This window comes from Lathyrus oleraceus, chromosome 7 (assembly GCF_024323335.1).
Source record: "Lathyrus oleraceus cultivar Zhongwan6 chromosome 7, CAAS_Psat_ZW6_1.0, whole genome shotgun sequence".
Taxonomy (NCBI): domain Eukaryota; kingdom Viridiplantae; phylum Streptophyta; class Magnoliopsida; order Fabales; family Fabaceae; genus Lathyrus; species Lathyrus oleraceus.
This window is the reverse complement of record NC_066585.1, coordinates 94,692,505-94,704,153: the sequence shown is the minus strand read 5'-3', so window position 1 is coordinate 94,704,153 and position 11,649 is coordinate 94,692,505. Positions and strand designations below refer to the sequence as shown.

Here is an 11,649-nt window from a genome sequence, read left to right as displayed (position 1 = left end):
GTGCCCTGTGATCTGAGTTACATTGTCTATGTACTCAGCATTACATACTCTTCAGGAAGCTCTCCTGTTGAGGGGAAGGGCTCTGGTACAACTGTGTCTTGTTCCCCTACTTCCTCATGTACACCAACATAGGTGTTTGTGGTGGTGGAGAGAATGACAGAGGCTTACTTGTTTTAGCTAAAATTTGCCAAAGGGGGAGATTGTTAATACCTTGGGATTGGCAGTAATTTTAGTAAAACAAATAATGTAATCACCTCTGTTGTTTTAATATGTTGGGTTGAAGAAATTCAACATCTGGACCAACATGTCATGTACGATGTCACGACATCAGGTCTGTGACATCGCACGTGTGTAGAAAACTGAATTAATTAATTCAGTATATATTCTGGGATTAGCAAGGATATCTGGTGAATATCCTAACTCCCATGTGGAGGTCTTGAAGACTCAATCAGAAGATATATAGGCTCAAAATATGGAGATATATATGGAGAGATTCTAGGATTGAAGACCTTGTTTGTAGCAGAATTTTTCTGCTGAAGTTGTAACAGCAAAGAACAAGTCTGCTGCGATTTCTGAAGGCCCAAATCCAGTTGGGTGATTAGGTTATAAATAGCTGATTGTAACCTAGTTTATGTAAGCCTCTTAGAATGAACTTTTAGGGGTGTGTGTAAGGTAAACCTCCCAATCTGTGGGAAGGTTACCATGTGTATCTCAGTGGTAAATCCTGAGAGTTTTTGTAACTCAAAGCCTGTAGGCAAGAGTGATTTTGTTCTTGAATGAAGCTGTGAAGCAAGTTCAAGGTGTGTGAACATTACATTGTATTTGTAGTGATAGGAATGGAAACTGGAGGTTTCTATCTAGGAGTTCCTAGGTATAGATTGCATTGGGTAGGGATTAAGTGAAGAGTTGTAAACGGGTGAGTTTAGCTCTGAATTAATACTGCTAATAGTGGATCTTCTTCCTGGCTTGGTAGCCCCCAGATGCAGGTCATGTTGGACTGAACTGGGTTAACACTTTCCTGTGTTTGTTTTCCTTCTGCATGTGTTTTTATTACTGTCATAACTCAGCAGGTATTCCAGTCAGCTTATCAAGATGATAACAGACTTGGCATATAACCTTCTGTTTGAATGTCAATCAGAATGTTGTAACATTCATCATGGACAGTAGATACTGAATGATGAGCAGGTTAATTTCAGTTCAGTATTTATTTAAGTCTGTTCTTTTCAAGGATACCAGACCTAGCTGAAGGATCATTGTGAAACTGTCAAACTGGATGTTTTGACAGTTGATACTGAAGTAGAGACTAGTTAGTCTTTTACAGTACTGCAAACTTAGCACAGTCCAATTCCAGGAACATAACAGAATCAACTATGTTCTGGATGTCGAACTGAATGTTGTGACATTCATTCCCAACAGCAGGTGCTAAAGTGTAGGATGATTGGTTTTTCTGGTTCAGTGTTTTTCTCAGGCTATTCTTCAGGGATTCAACAGCTTAGAGAAAAACCAGGAAACCAACTACTAACCTACAATTAATGAACCTAACAAATAGCCAAATTGTTAGCAATCTAATAAGTGGAAATTAGATTAACATGTTCAACCTTTAATTCAGGAAATACAAGTAAAAGATACACACACTGGAACAATGTAACAGATGATGTCCACAAACAACAGTAAGACATCATGCTGATAACTATGGAAGAAAACAACTGAAGTGAGTGCTAGGTTTGACTTCTGTTGAGTCTTTCTTCCTGAAGCACAGAACCAGGGGTTCATACATTCAAGGGTGACATAGAATGAGATGTCGTGACATCTGTGAACCTGTGCATATTAGTACAGTGGTTAATAACTATCTTGCTGTATTAGTTACAATGTTAGATCAGATGTCATGTCGTGGTGGATAACATCTGAATTCTGACTACACCAGAATTTCAAACTGTCTTTATGGTTATCCAGTTACGGACAACGTTGGATCAACAATAAAGCACTCGACTCTACATCTAGAATCCATAGTGGTTTCAGGTCGAAGAGTGGTATACACTATTATCACCATGAGAATAACTTATGACACTTTGCATAACTTTCTATATAATATTCTCATAGCGGGTCAATCCGGTATAAATATTACTCCTAATATTCATACCTATGTTTAAGACTTGATAACTCTTTATCCATGATCCATGAGATGTGATCATCAGTCTACAAACATAATAGTCTTAATGCTTTAATGTTATCCCACTTCACACTAAAGCTCGACTACAGATACTTTAAGAATAGTGTCCTTATGTTTAATGTGCTCTCATGATTAAGTCACACTTAATACATTAAACGGACTATCTATTCCAGGGACTTTATTAATCAACCATAATAAAGAAAAAGCCTTTTTATTAGTTAATAAATAATTCGATACAAGTACCAAAAGTATTGGCCTCTAGGGCTTACACCAACATCTTTACCCTCTTGAAAGAACAAGCCTTCCAACGAAATGTTGTTAGGTTTATCCTTTAAGGGGAACCCAAGCTGACGACGAGCTAAAGCAGGGTTGTAGTTAATTCCACCACATGTACTAAGAAGAGGTACATTGGAGAACTCACCACAAGAGTCAATAATCTGAACGTCGTCATAAACACGATTATACCAAGAGATATCATCATTAGTGAGAGACATAAGTCTCGTGGACCACCGTAGACATCCCTTGTTCTCCTTGAAGGCAAGCGTCTGAGGCAAGTGCGAAATAAACCACTTGTACAACAGAGGCAGACAACACACAATGGCACCACCACCCTTTGCATTCCTCATATGCAAAGAGAAATAAGTGTCACCCAACAGAGTCGGAACAGGATTAAGAGAAGAGAAAATCCTAATAGCGTTCACATCCACGAAGTTGTCGATGTTGAGAAATAACACTAGCCCATAGACGAGGAGTACAAATATGGCTTCAAAAGTTTCCTTACTCATGGCTTTCCCAAACAAAGTAGCTTTGGCAATCCGAAAATCAGAAGGGAGACCTTGAATTCCACCTTTGGTAGTCATATTGGCAACAATGTCAGATACATCCACATGAAGCATGTCAGCAATCTCTTGAGAAGACGGAATCTTCTTTAAACCACTGAATGGCAACTGATCAAGAATAGGTATACCCATATGATAGGCATACTCCTCCAATGTAGGCGAAAGCTGGAAATCCGGAAAAGTGAAGCATCGATACAGAGGATCGTAGAACTGCACCAACACACTCATTAGACCTTCATCCACCTTGGTAGAAAGAATAGACAGAACCTTCCCATGGCGAGTTTTGAACTCTAAGGGTTCTAATACATAAGATGCCAAACTCCTTAACTCTTTCAAGTCGGGTTGTCTGAAACTGTACTTTTTCGTATTCCTTCTTTACTTATCCATGTATGAAAATTTGAAAATAGACCTCTTAAGTTCCTTGTAAAATCTTTATTGTTGATGACATGAATGCGAATAAATGCATGAATGCATGGATGCAACAAACACACTCAAGGATCAAGCAAGCCACACCACACAAAGGCCACGGGATGGCTCAAGTCATCATCAATATCAATCATCCATTTTGGTGGATTATGGTTTATACCTTATCAACACCCAAGTTCCATTGATATTGCGGATATACGAGAACGGATCGACCGCGAATCAAGGGTTTGTTGTAAGTCACGAGCATGGAGTCTCGGTTAAGAACCACCCAACAGGAGTGTACTATGGTTACACCTAACAATCATGTTCTAAAAAGGTTCCCATAGTCATCATCCCATCTTTCGGATATTATCGGATGAAACGACTACTCGTCTTCCAACAATATTCTCAAGAGAGACTCTTATGAGTGTAGTATCGCGTAACAATCGTATCAAATCTTACACTTGAACGATCTCCACACTACGTCCTAAAATAGGCCAAGATGGGCTAGGTATCTAAGGTCCTTGGTTTCTAAGGATCCTATTGGAAAGAGTAATGCCTAACCACGACTACTCGTGTGACATTATTGATCCCAACAAGACCTCCACCAAGCGAATGGACTTACAAGTTAACTTTCTAAGGAATAACTCCACACAAGTCAACAAGACTATGCCATTCTCCTATCATAAGTGCACTCGAGTTTGGGTATAGAACTCATCTCATAAGAAACCACCAAGCATACAAGCAATTAATATATCAAGCAATTCATACATTACAAACAATACATTCATCCCAAATTTGCACAAAAATGTGCCACAAATAAATATAAACATACAACACATACAAGCAAAAAGTAGGCTAAACCCACGGGGCTCATTTCTCTAGCAGAGTCGCCACTTTTCTGTAGCGGGGCTTTCGTTACCTTTAGATTTATTGACTAAACCAAAAGTCAACATACAATTCGAGTCGCCACCGTACTTTTATTTATCCAAAGGAAAGGCTAAAAAGCGAACAAAAGCCAAGTAAGAAGTTTTTTCAAATAAAAAACTAATAAAAATGTCAGAGATCTGGGTAAGGGGGTTGGTTGTGAAATGGGAAGGTTTTACGCACCCAAAACATCCTTAGTACTCTAAGGGAACCCTTTTTGCAAATATGTGTTGTAGGTTGGTATTTGTGAAAAGAATTGAAGAAAAGATTGGGGGGATGAGAAGAGAATAAATTATATTTACAAATTTTGTTGTTTGAATGGATGAACCCATTGCCTACGTACCATCACAAAGGAGGAACAAAACCTCGTAGTTTGGGGTAAAAATCTCAAAGATTGGTGAATTTATTTGATCAAAAACCTTAAGGTCTTTTGTTATCAAGGGGAAAAAACTCAACCTAAACCAACAATCCACCATGTGAGGAAGGCTTCAACATACTAGTGAGGGGTTAACCCTATAATAAGCATGGAATACTTATAATCCAATCACTAAGGAGGAGGTTAGATTTACATCAACCACTATGATAACTCAAACCTATGACTAAAGTTTTTGAAAAGGTTTTAACAAAGTGGCCATTGGAACCACAAAACAACTTGAAATGGGTTATATTTACAAGTTAGAGTTATTTACAAAATAAGGTCAAAGTTGAATTAAAGTTTATTCACAATGAGTGTTTATGAAAAGAGCTTTTGAAAAGTCAAAGGCTTAAAGCCTAGGTTTCTAATTTGAAACAAAGTCAACATTTTGAAAAAATGATTTTTGGCTTGGTTAGAGTGAGGAGAAGAAGAGAAGGGCTAGTCCTAAAAGCATACAAAGATAAGAGGGGAAAGATAAACCCTTGGAGTTCCTTTTCTTGAAGTCATATAGATGACTCAAGATGCTCTTTTCCTTTGGACTTGGCACACAAAACAAGCAATCAAACACTTTGAATTCAAGCTCCTAGGATCTCCATTTGGCTTGGCTCTTAACTTGGTTATTCATGACAATGGTCCTCTTTTCATAATCTCATAGTGTGATCCCTATCACACAAGAGCAAACATCAAAAAGTTCACAACACAATAAAGGGAATGGACAAAGAATAAGTTTGATGGAGAAGTCCTTTGAGATTAACTTTGAGTTTTAGCATTCTAAAGGCATGAGGCCTAATTGCTCTTCAATAAATTTTGCATTCTAAAGGCATGAGGCCTAGTTTCTCTTGAACTCCTTTAAGCATAGGTAAGTCCTAATTCTAAGTCCTTTGTCCTTTTGCACTTGGTTCACACAAAACAAACACAAAGCAAACACAAGACAACAATATATATACAATAATGGGCTCAAATGAGCAAAATAAAAATGACATAAACATAAAATATGTGCTCAAGTGAGCAAAGTGAAAATTAATATGAATAATGAGCAAGAAATAAATGGCATTAAAAGTAAATGACAAGAAATTAAATGCTCAAATGAAAGTTAGTAGTTAGTAAGGTTATGTTAGCTTGTCATAAGACAATGTAGCGCTATGTTAAGCAATCGTAAGTGGACTAATGTAGTAGTCACACCTATACGAGGCCGGTCAATAAAAATATAGGCAAAGAACACAAGTTAGAGATCATGACTAGTAAGCCAAGCTCCATAAACTTGCCATGCCAAAACAAAAGGGGAAGGGCCTTGTATTGACTTTAAGTTTTTTGGTTGACCAAGAAGCAACCTATCTTGGACACAAAACAACTTATTTGATCATGGATCTAGTTGAGTTTGGTTTGGATCAAAGAAGGTTAAACCTCTCATTTGTCAAGACCAACCATATGACTTTAACTCATTGGCCATTGATGGAAAGAAAGGGATGAAGATGAAAGGGAGGAAAAAAGAAGACCATAATCAAATCCAATTGATCAAATGTGAATCAAATCAACATCAACCAACACCAAACAGAAGAGAAGTGAAGATAACAAGTCAAAGAGTCAATGGTATTTTTTTGGTATTTTTGAATTAAAATAAAATGCAAATAAAAAATAAAAAAATAAAGTCAAACCTCAAATTCAATTCAAATCAACTTCAAAGAGTCCAATTAAATTCTCATCGGTTCAACATAGTCAAACAAGCTTTGACTAATTTTCTCACAAATTTTTGAAATCAGAAAGTATTTAAAAACAATTAAAAATAGCACAACATGAATTAAAATCCCAAATATATCTCAAATCAAATAAGGAATTTATGAGACTATTTTTCATTGACTTATCATGATCCATAGATGCTAGGAAAATATTTTTGGATTTTTCAAAAGTCAAAAAATATTTTAAAATGAATTAAAACTATTAAAAAAATAAAATAATCCATTAAAAATATCAAATGAAGTCACAAAAATAATTAAAAATCAAAATATGAAACTAGATTTTCCAAATTTTTTTTGGAGTTGGTCTCAGATTTTTATGACTTCAAATGAATTTTTAATGAATTTTTGAAAATCAAATGAATTAATTGAAAATAAAAGAAAATAGAATAAATGGAAAAAATGACAGCCAGGTGATGGAGCTCATTAATTGACGTGGCAAGGATGAATGGTCCAGATCATAAGGAACACGGTATGTACAAGTCAAGCGCGCCACAACGTGTATTAAAATAAGTAAACACAATGAATGATCAGGATTAAAACATGGCAACTGGATCTAATGACTACAAGAGCGCACACATGGTGATGGTGGTGGAAACCACCATCTTCTCCGGCCAGACAACTAATTCCGGCCACCAGTTACAGGAAAATGAACTTTAATGAAAATTAAAAACAAAGCCATGGAAATGAAGCTCGTGTGATGGAGATCATCACCGCACCATTGGATCTTCCTCACTCTTCCTATATTGAGAGAAACGTGAAGAAGACAATCATGGTGTTCAAACTGTAAGCTCATGAAATGATGAATTGAAAGCACCAATGGCTTGCCTCAAGTGTGAGGACTTCAGAAAACCACACAAACACAAGAATGCTACATTGAATTGAGAGTTCTAGATCCAAAAAGTTTGAATGTATACCTCTGAATTGAAGCACTTCAGGCCACGAATCCTCCAAGTTCTTTGCTCCTCTTTGATCTATGGATGTAGGGGAAGTGAAATGCTAAGGAATTAGGCTTTGAAGCTCAGCTAATGATGCTGAATTTCAAGCTCGAAAGTGAGAACAAAAATTGAACAATTCCTTTTGTATGGCTATGGTTTCAATGTTGCAGCAATTCAGATCTCCAAAAGGTTGCTAAATGAATGAGAGGAAGTGGTTATTTATAGCTGAAGGTAGCTGAATCCCACGCTTCTTTCATGTGCATGGCCAATTGAAAATGCATTGTATGGGCCTGTACAGGCGTGTGGAAGGCCCAATGATGGATGCAAAAGCTTTTTGAGTTCACATGGAAAAATTTGGACGAGCATTTTGGAGGGAACTAGCTTGCACATTCAAGTTTCATCATGAAATACCAAAATGCACATAAATGGTAAGTCCAAAAGAGTAATGTGAGTAATGGTTGGAAAGCCCTTGAAGTAAGGAACAAAAGTCATGTTGGGAAAAAATTCATTTGACATTTGAAAATTGATGAAAACTGGCTGTGAAAATCCAAGTACAAAACATGTTTAAGTCATTTTGGCAAATTTCCCCAAAAGCAAGCTTAATCAAACCCCTCTGTTTTCATGATGCAAGCTTAAAATGGAAACACCTCCAACATAAAAGTTGTATATCTTTTCAAGATGATCAATTTAGACTCAAATTTTACATCATTTGGATTTTCTATAACAAAGTTATAGGGATTTGAAGTTGGGTACTTTTTCAAATTCAATGAATTAGGTCCAATATGACCTATAATGTTTTGTATTATCACATGTATTTACTTTAGGATTATGAAATTTTGTCCAACATAACATTTGAATTAGACATCTCAGGATTTCCAATGCATTTGGTCTGACCTCAAAATCATAAAAATTAAGGAAGTTATGTCCTTGGTAAGTTGACTCAAAATTAGGGTTTCAGTCAAAATGACCTATAATGTTTTGAAATGAATGATGACCTTCCAAGTTTCAAATGGATTTTTGATAAACATGAATGTTGTTCATATGGTTCTTAAGAAAATGTTTGTTCTTGGGGTCATATCCATTTGACAAACACATCAAACATTGTATCTCCATGGACCTCAGTTTAGTCAGATGACTTCACTGGTCAACTTTTCAAGGCCCAAACTTCCAATCTTGATGAATAAATGATTGAGAGGCCTCAAATAGGCTAATATGTGCATAAAATGATTAATTAAAGAACTTTCCTTAATTGAAATTTGATCAGAGGTTGAGATTGCTTCATGGGCAAGGCACAGTCAAAGCATAGTGAATTTAGGGTTTCCTTGGGAAACAAACCTCAAGCCGTTTGGGTTACCTTGATCAAATTGGCAAATTGAGATACTTGGGAGGAATATATGATGATTAGAAACTTTGTGGACCATTGTCATGCTTTTTCTCATCTTCATCTAGCCATTTCATTGGGATTAGGAGCCTCCTAGGAGCATTGTGGAGCACACGATCACTTGAGCTTCAAAACAAAAAGAGTTAATGACATATTTTTGTGCTTTTGGTTAGTAATCAAATAAGAAAAGCAATAATATACAATACAAGCATGCCTGGTGGTCTCAAAACACTCAAACAAGTCCCAACCCTAGGGTTAGGGAGCCAAACATGCTATGATCCTTGAGGCAATGCACTTGTGCAACAACATGATGCCATGAGGGATCTTAAGGTCAAAATTAGGGTCTTACACATGGCATCGAAATCGTTTTGGATCCTAATAAAACATAAGTAAGAAATAAAATAAGAAGAAGTAATATATAATAAAAATATAGATAAGAAATATATACGAAATAAATAAGTAATAAGTAAGAAGATGTAATAACATACAAATATCGAGATATTGTTGATTGTTCCTCGATGTTCATCACCCATAGTCAATAGAGATATAATGCTGCAGAGGTTGAGTGTTGCAGAGGTTTAGTGTGGTAAAGATGGAGTGTTGCAAATGATGAGTGTTGTGAGTCTGCTTCAACCCATATAAACTCTTTTTCAATCTACACACATGATCTTCTTTACCTTTAACTTGAAAACCATCGGTTTGCTTCATGTAGATCTCTTCCTCTAAATCACCATGAAGGAAAGTTATTTTCACATCCGTTTGCTCAACCTCTAAATCAAGAGTAGAAACCAAACTCAACACGATTCTAATTAATGACATATTTACAACAAGTGAGAAAATATCATTAAATTCAACACTCTTTCTTTGACGGGAACCCTTCACCACTAATCTGGATTTATATCTTGGAGACTTAGAGTTGCTCTCATATTTAACTCTATAAATTCATCTATTTCCCAAAGCCCTTTTGCCTTTAGGAAGCTTCACTAAATCATAAGTGTCACTATCATACAATGATTTCATCACACTATACATTGCATCCATCCACTTTTGATTTTTATCACTTTCCATGGCCTCTTGAAAATACTCGGGTTCACTCTCATCACTCAAGGTCACATACTCATCAGAATTATACCTTGTAGAAGGTTGTATATGCATGTTAGACCTCCTAAGTTAAACTTGAGATATTTTGGAGTTTCACCAAGATTCTCATCATTTGACATATCTTTCTCCCCTTCACCATCATTAGTTTGAATATTTACCTCATCTCAAAGTTATTGATCATCAACATAATTATATGGCTCACCATTGTGATCATCACCACCAATAGCATCCAGATTATGACTAGATAACCGAACTGGATCAACATTAATTTAAACTTGAATTTAATTAATGGAAATATGATAATGGAAAATATTTAAAAGATTTAATTATATACTCTTCCAAAAAAATAATCATTTGATATTTTATTAAACAAATGATCATAAATATAAAACCAAAGAATATAAGTTAAACTTGAATTTATTTAATAAAAATATTCAAAAGATTTAATTATATAATTGTATACTCTTCCCCAAAAAAATTATTTGATGTTTTATTAAACAAATTATCATAAATATAAAATAAAATAAAATATAATTTAAACTTGAATTTAATTAATGAAAATATGATAATGGAAAATATTTAAAAGATTTAATTGTATACTGTTCCAAAAAAAGTTATTTGATGTTTTATTAAACAAATGATCATAAATATAAAAGAAAAGAATATAATTTATATTTGAATTTAATTAATGAAAATATGATGGAAAATATTTAAAAGAATTAATTGTATACTATTTGATGATTTATTAAATATATGATCATAAAATAAAATAAAAATGAAATGCTCGATTATTACATTATTCAAGTTTGAAATGACATAGAAATTTGGAGATCTTGTTGTGAATTTTGGGAGGTTGTGATAATGGCAATAATAATATGTTTGGGGAGAGAAGATGAGTGAGGCATGGTTGACGATGACACCCACATTTTTGTTATCTGTTTCATTTCTAAGTGTTTCTAGCTTATTGGAGGGTGAAGGTTGCAGCAGATGAGGAATAATGAAGGACTTGAGAGACCAATAAAGCAAAAATTCGAATTAAAAAAACAATTTGTTGACAGTGGGATTTGAACCCACGCCCTTTCGGACCAGAACCTTAATCTGGCGCCTTAGACCAACTCGGCCATATCAACTTGTTGTTTATTTGTTCAAAACAACGTCATTTAAACGTTGAATAATGCAAGAATGTTTTTCAAATCCTGCAGCACCTCTTACTTCTTACTTCTGCATCTAATCTAAGTTCCTTAATGAACCCAAATAAAAATCAATTCTAACACTAACATTTTTAAATTACTATTTCTAAAAAGTACACATTTATTACTAGAGATTGGATTCATGTCTTGATATATTCAATTTTATTCTTTTATTGTCTTTACATATTCATGCGTAAAATAATATAATTATATTAATTATTTTTTATTTTTCATGTACAAATATTTAAAAACATAAATAAAATGCTAGTTTAATATTTAAAATATAACTCAAAAAGTTTCAATAATTATAATGAAGAACTTGCCTAATACAAACAAAAATAAATCATTTACATCAAATTAATATATACTAAACCAATAAATTAATTTCATCGACTATACAAAATTAAAATCTTCTTATATAGAAAATTATTTCTAGAATTAAATCAAATACTTTAATTATATATTATCGTTCTTGCATGGCCAAACGAACTAAATTGATGATCAATTAGACTATATGTCCACTGCATAAAAGGTACAAAATCGAATCAAG

At 34.6% G+C, this 11,649-nt stretch overlaps 1 non-coding gene across 1 annotated transcript; it reads right to left on the bottom strand.

The window, feature by feature from the left end:
• Positions 1-10,958: 10,958 nt before the first annotated feature.
• TRNAL-AAG (transfer RNA leucine (anticodon AAG)) lies at positions 10,959-11,039 on the bottom strand. Its single transcript has one exon. It is a non-coding gene; the product is annotated as a tRNA-Leu (tRNA).
• Between the last annotated feature and the right edge of the window lie 610 nt (positions 11,040-11,649).